The sequence below is a fragment of the Henckelia pumila genome, chromosome 3 (assembly GCF_033568475.1).
Source record: "Henckelia pumila isolate YLH828 chromosome 3, ASM3356847v2, whole genome shotgun sequence".
In the NCBI taxonomy this organism is placed as follows: Eukaryota; Viridiplantae; Streptophyta; class Magnoliopsida; order Lamiales; family Gesneriaceae; genus Henckelia; species Henckelia pumila.
The window spans coordinates 90,665,980-90,673,213 of record NC_133122.1 but is presented as its reverse complement, the minus strand read 5'-3'; positions in this window follow the sequence as shown (position 1 = coordinate 90,673,213).

The following is a 7,234-nucleotide window of genomic DNA, read 5'->3' as shown; positions in this document are numbered from 1 at the left end:
CTTTTTGCTATTTTTTAGAAGGTTATTCTGGTTATATGCAAATTTTTATAACACCTGAGGACCAACACAAAACCACTTTTACTTGTCCTTATGGTACTTTTGCATATAAACGGATGTCGTTTGGTCTTTGTAATGCCCTGCCACTTTTCAGCGATGCATGATGAAATTTTTTCATGATATGGTTGAAAAATTTATTGAAGTGTTTATGGATGATTTTTATGTTGTTGGTTCATCCTTTGATGCATGTTTATGTAATTTGAAAAAAGTTCTACAGAGGTGTGAAGAGAGCAACCTTGTGTTAAATTGGGAGAAATGTCACTTTTTGGTGAAATAAGGTATTGTGTTAGGACATAAGGTGTCTGAAATAGGTGTGGAGGTGGATCAGGCAAAATTAGAAGTAATTGAAAAACTTCCACCTCCCACGAACTTGAAAGGAATTAGAATCTTTCTGGAACATGCGGGTTTTTATAGGAGATTTATTAAAGATTTTTCTTCTATTGCTAAACCCCTTACTAATTTGTTGATAAAAAAAGGTGCCTTTTAATTTTTCTACTGAGTGTTTACAGGCTTTTCAGATTTTAAAGCAGAAATTGACAACTGTACCAGTGATCGTAGCACCTGACTGGAGTTTACCATTTGAGTTGATGTGTGATGCCAGTGAAACCGCGTTGGGAGGTGCTTGGACAAAAAATGGAAAAGGTACTTCATGTAATTTATTACGCCAGTATCAACCTGTCAGCCACCCAACTGAATTATGCCACCACTGAAAAAGAACTTCTTGCGGTAGTGTTTGCATTGGACAAATTCAGGTCATATTTGGTGGGAGGCAAAGTCATCGTTTACACTGATCATTCGACACTGAAGTACTTGATGAGCAAGAAGGATGCTAAACCCAGGTTAATTCGTTGGGTTTTATTGTTACAAGAATTTGATCTGAAAATTATTAACAGGAAGGGCTCGGAGAATCAAGTAGCAGATCACCTTTCCCGTCTGGAGAATCAAGGAACTGAAACACAAGTGATTCATGATGATTTCCAAGACAAACAACTATTTGAGGTAAAAAATTTACCATGGTATGCAGACATCGTTAACTACCTCTCAAGTAAGTTTCTTCCCCTGAATTTAACTTATCAACTGAAAGGAAATTTTTCTCTGAGTTGAAATATTTTTTGTGGGAAGATTCTTTTCTGTTTAAGATCTGTGCAGATGGTATTATTTGTAGATGTATTCCAGTGGAAGAGATAAGTTCTATACTTTCACACTGTCACACATGTCCGAGTGGAGGTCACTTAGGTGCGGGTCGTACTGCTGCTAAAGTAATACAGTCTGAATTTTATTGGTCTTCTTTGTCTAAGGATGCATATGCCTATGTGATTGCTTGTGATGCTTGTCAGAAAGTTGGTAATATTTTGAGGAGACATGAAATTCCCTTAAATAATATACTTGTCTGTGAAGTGTTTGATGTGTGGAGTATTGATTTTATGGGACCGTTTCCTGCTTTTGAAGGAAATAAATACATTTTGGTAGCGGTCAATTATGTGTATAAGTGGGTTGAAACACTTGCATGTAGGACAAATGACTCTAGGGTGATTGTGAAATTTTTGAAAAAAATTCATCTTTGCTAGATATGGTACACCTAGAGTCATAATTAGTGATGGAGGAACCCACTTTTGTAATAATCAATTTGACACACTTTTGACTAAATATGGGGTCACTCACAATGTGGCAACACCTTACCATCCCCAAACTAGTGGGCAAGTTGAAATATCAGATAGGGAATTGAAAAGAATCTTGGAGAAAACTGTGAATTCAAACAGGAAAGAGTGGTCAAATAAATTGGATGACGCATTATGGGCTTATCGTACTGCGTTTAAAACACCAATAGGAACTTCTCCCTTTAGGTTGTTATATGGTAAAACGTGTCATCTTCCTATTAAACTTGAGCATAAAGCATTATGGGCTACTAAATTTTTGAATTTTGATGTGCAGGCTACAGGTGAAGAACGTTTGCTGCAAGTGAATGAACTTGAGGAGTAAGGTTGGAATCCTATGAGAATGTCAGGATTTACAAAGAAAAAACCAAGAAATGGCATGATCAACGCATCATGTCACGTGAGTTCGAGGTAGGCCAAACTGTTTTATTATATAACTCACGATTGAAGCTCATTCCAGGGAAGTTGAGTTCAAGATGGTCAGGACCATTCACTATCAAACAAGTGATGTTGACCGCGTTAATCGGTGTGAATAAATTTAACTGGCAAGCGTACCAGGTCAAGTAATAATATAGTGGATAAAGGTCCAAGTGTCGAACCCACAGGGACTGTATAAAAATGATTACCAAAATATATTTATTTCTACTTAATCTAGACTAATTAAAAAGGATGATTTCATATTTTATAAAAATTAATAAAATTGCAATAAAGATCAAATTAATTAAAACGCAGCTGGAAACTTTGGATTAACTTAAATTTGGAAAAGTTCGATCAAGGACACACGTAGGTACCAGACAATTCATGCAACAAGCAATCAATCTAAGATATCAGACTTAATCTTAATTCACGGGAATTTTCCTAATTTGTTTGAAGGACTATTTCTAGAACAGTCAAACCTATTCAAATCTTGATGAACTAATCTTTCGTAATTCTAATCAAAATTTAAATACATAATCACTGTGAAAATTCAGTTAAACCCTAAACCGCATAATGAAACCGAATTCTATTTCTAGTCAGTTTTACACTATGTTGAAAATCAAAGTGATAGAATTCGAATCTTCCTCTGTCGATTTGGAATCGATTAACAAGTAAACAAATAACTGGCCAAGAAATTTGTAAGACAAAGATAAATTTGATAATCAATAAAAATCAAATAAGTCTGAAGATCTCAAATAAATAAACCAAGTTTTTTACATAAACTGTCTGACCCAATCACGTGGCCTTGATCGAGAAAAGAAAAACTACTCACAATTCATAATTCAAAACCAAATTTTAATCATGAATTGACAAATAAAATAAAATAAAAGAGAAGAGAAAAATCTCCCAAGCCTGTGCCGTAGCCGCCTCTCGAAATCTCCTCTAAAATTCTGCCACCCTTGTAAAATAATCAAAACTCCTATTTATAGTGTTTGGAAAGCCTTAAAAATTAATTTCCTAGTTGAAATATAATTTTCGGAATTTTCTGGCCTGTCGGCACGCGGAGTCCTCGCGCGCGCGCACCTATAAACAACAGTGATTCCTTAACGCCTCGCGCGCGCGCGAGAAAGAAGCTTGCACGCGCGCGCCTTCCTTGCAACTCTCTGGATAAATATTCTGCGCGCGCGCGAGGAGTGGTTCTCGCTCGCGCGCGTGCCTCATTTCTTCATGCGCGATAGCGCAGCTTTCAGCGCTGAATTTCCTTTCCTTGATGCGCGATTGCGCCTCCTTGTGCACTGATTTGATGCGCTATTCATCATTCTTTGCTCTTGCGCGTTAGCACTCTCTCATGCGCCAATCACCTTGTTTTAAGCGCGTTAGCACTCTTTCTAGCGCCAAAATCAAGAGCTAACGCGCTACAACATTCACCGTCAGCGCAACATTCCAACTGCTCCGAGCGACGATTTTGAAAAATTCATAACTTAAGATCTAGCCGTCGGATTGACCTGAAATTTGGAATGCAGCTTCAAAACATCATGAAATTTATTCTGACCGGTGGAGATCGGATTTGGATCTCTCAAAAATTAAATATGATTTTTAGATCAAGGCTGCTCCGTTATTCGCTCTTCAAAAATCGAATTTCCTACAAAATTAACCGGAGAAGTGAAATACACACACATGCACTAAAACACATAAAAATACATAAAAATAATATGAATGCACACAAAATAGACATAAAAATAACATGAAATAATGCATACAAAATGCACTTATCAACACCCCCATACTTAAACCTTGCTCGCCCTCGAGCAAGACATGCAAAAACAAAATGCAAACAAAAACATAAGTAAGGACAAGTCATGAATGTGCACAGCCTTTGAGAAGTTCAATTACCAACAAAAATCACAGACATGCTCTCAACTTTTCATAATACACTTTCGGTTTTATGTAAACGTGTGTGTGTGAAATGTCATTCCAGTTTCATACAACTTAGACCGAATTCGTCTCAAATCTGCTTAGCGACCTATGACAATTCAGTGCAAGTTTCACTCTTCAAGTGCTCATTCCTTCCAACAACCTCTAGACTAAACTCACCTCCCTTGAGATAATAAATTACACACCTCCGGATTTTGCATCCGGTATTGCTTTAGCCCCAATAATTACCCGCTGACTTAGCTACAACTGGATAGGATATGAAAAATCATTCTATTTTTTCTTTCTAATCCCCTCGTCTATAGCCCGGATGGAGCATCAATCCCATTTAATCCGCATACTTAGCCTTAAATTTAATTTTTATTATAGGATTTTAATCCTTTCAAGGCCCGGATGGAATTGTATAAAACTCTTTTTTTTTTCTAGGTGCGCCCAAGATCATAAGTGTAAACTAGAGCCTCATCAAAATTCATAGAACACAATCAAGATCCACAAATCACCTATTGCCGTGCAATGGTCAAACAGACAGAAACTTCATCAAATCTTTCGCTACACTCCACTGGTCTAACAAAAGTGCTTATAAATATTCACAGTTCAACCTACAGTTTCTCATGTCAAGTTAAGAGCAAAAAAATTTTTTCAAAAATTCATTTTTTTCAAATAAACTTCATCATCATTGGCTATTATGACTCATCCAACTCATGCAAGACAACATAAACACAAAACATAATGAAATGCATGAATACAAACTATATGCAATAGACTATACCAAATGAATGCAAACACCAACACAAACAAAACTAATCTACCCCCCATACTTATCCAAAGCATTGCCCTCAATGCTTAGAACAATAAACAAAATGCAAGACAAACAAAAACACAATGAAAACAACAATAACACTCCCCTGGTTTTCGATGCATCCTCTTCCTTCTTGACAAAATCCTCTGGGACGGTATCAGCAGTCTAGATTATCGGCGAGCACGACCAACTGGCATGGGAAAGAAACAATAACCAAATAAAAACAAAAATAAAAACCAAAAACATAATAATAAAAAAAAACACTGGGTTGCCTCCCAGCCAGCGCTAAATTTATAGTCTATAGCCCGACTATACTCCTCTTTGAGTGGCGAAATTCAAGGTGGTTTATCCACCGTCTGTGAAAAACTCGAATCAGTCCTGCACTTGCATGCTACATCATTAAAGAACTTGTGCAAGGGATTAATTCCTGCAGACAACTGCACCTGCAGACATTTACCAACATCAGCATAAATTACATCAATAAAATTAACATGAGAGCAAGATTTGACAGTTAGGCTATCGGTAGCCGACTTAAACATTTTAAAAACAACTTGCTCATCATTCAATCTCAGAACCAACTCTCCCTTCTCAACATCAACTAGGGCTCTACTAGCAGCAAGAAAAGGACGCCCTAAAATCAGTGGAACCTCACAGTCCTCATCCATGTCAAGAATAACAAAATCTACAGGGTATATAAAGTGTTCTATCTTGACTAGGACATTCTCTACGATCCCTCTCGGATATTTAATAGAACCATCAGCAAATTTAAGAGAGATAGCAGCAGGTTCTATATTTTCAACTCCTAATTTTTGAGCAATAGAATAAGGCATTAAATTAATGCTCGACCCAAGATCACACAACACATTCTCAAAAGACAAACTTCCAATATGACAGGGTATAGAAAAACTCCCTGGATCCTGAGATTTTGTTGGAAGCTTCTTTTGCAACACCGCCGAGCACTCTTCCTTCATTGTGACTTGCGTAAGATCATTCAGCTTCTTTTTATTTTTCAGCAAGTCTTTCAGAAACTTTGCATATCTCGGCATCTGAGCTAAAGCATCTGCAAAAGGTATGTTAATATGCAGTTTCTTGAAAATTTCAAGAAACTTCTTAAATTGAGAATCAAATAATAGTTGCTTAGCTCTAAGAGGGAAAGGTAAAGTAGATAAATCAACATTTTTATTAACTTCAAATTTTGAAGTCTTACCTTTCTTACCTGTCGTGGAGGATTTTTCTGTACGCACCTCCTCTTTTTCTTCATCAATTTTCGGCCCTTCCACAGTCTTCTCGTCTTCCGGTTGCTTCTCAGACTGTTCAGATTGTGATCTCGTCACTATCATAATTGCATTCACGCTTTTGGGATTGAGCTCAGTGTTGCTCGGTAGAGATCCAGTAGGACGATTTGACAATTGGGAAGCAATTTGACCCATCTGACTTTCCAACCTCTGCATCATAGCTTCTTGATTTTGTAAACGAGCCTCAGTACCCGCCACATATTTCATCATTATTTCCTCGAAGCTCGGCTTCTTCTCCTCTTGCTTGGACTGCCAGTTCTGATTATAAGTGTTGTTGTAGGAGTTGTACGGCTGCCGTCCTTGATTTCCCATAAAATTTACCGCATCAACTTCAAACAACTGCTGATCTTCTTTCAGATTCCCTTGTGCTGGCGCTGTTTTCATGAGTGCCACTTGATGTGTTAGAGAGTCGATCTTAGCGTTCAGGGCCATCAAAGCATCGACCTCCAGAATTCCAGCCTTCTTTTCCTTCTTTACATCCGGCCATCCAATGTTACTCTCTGCCATATTGCCTATGATCTCCCACGCATCAGCTGGCGTTTTCCTGAATAGACATCCATTGGCAGCATCCAGCATAGATCGAACCGACTGATCGGCTCCGTTGTAGAACGTCTGGGTCTGCTGGCTTTGAGTAAGATTATGTTGAGGACATGTCCTCAACATCTTTTTGAACCTAGTCCACGCCGCATGTAGAGATTCTCCCTCCTTTTGCTTGAAAGATATAATATCAGAGAATAACTTAGCCATCTTCGTAGGAGGGAAATATTTCTTTAAGAATTCTTGGACAAGTCCCGTCCAAGTAGTAATAGAACCAGTCGGCAGGTCATCAAGCCACTCCAAGGCTTCGCACTGTAATGAGAAGGGGAATAACCGCAGTCTCACTGCATCAGAGGTTACCCCATTGACTTTGAAGGTGTCGCAGATCGACAGGAATCGCTCCAGATGAGCGTAAGGATCTTCAGTAGAAGTGCCTCCAAACCGTGCTTGAAGTTGGATCATCTGAATAGTGGAGGGTTTAAGCTCAAAGCTGTTCGCCTCAACAGCGGGGCAAACAATGCTGGATCCATAACCTTCAACCG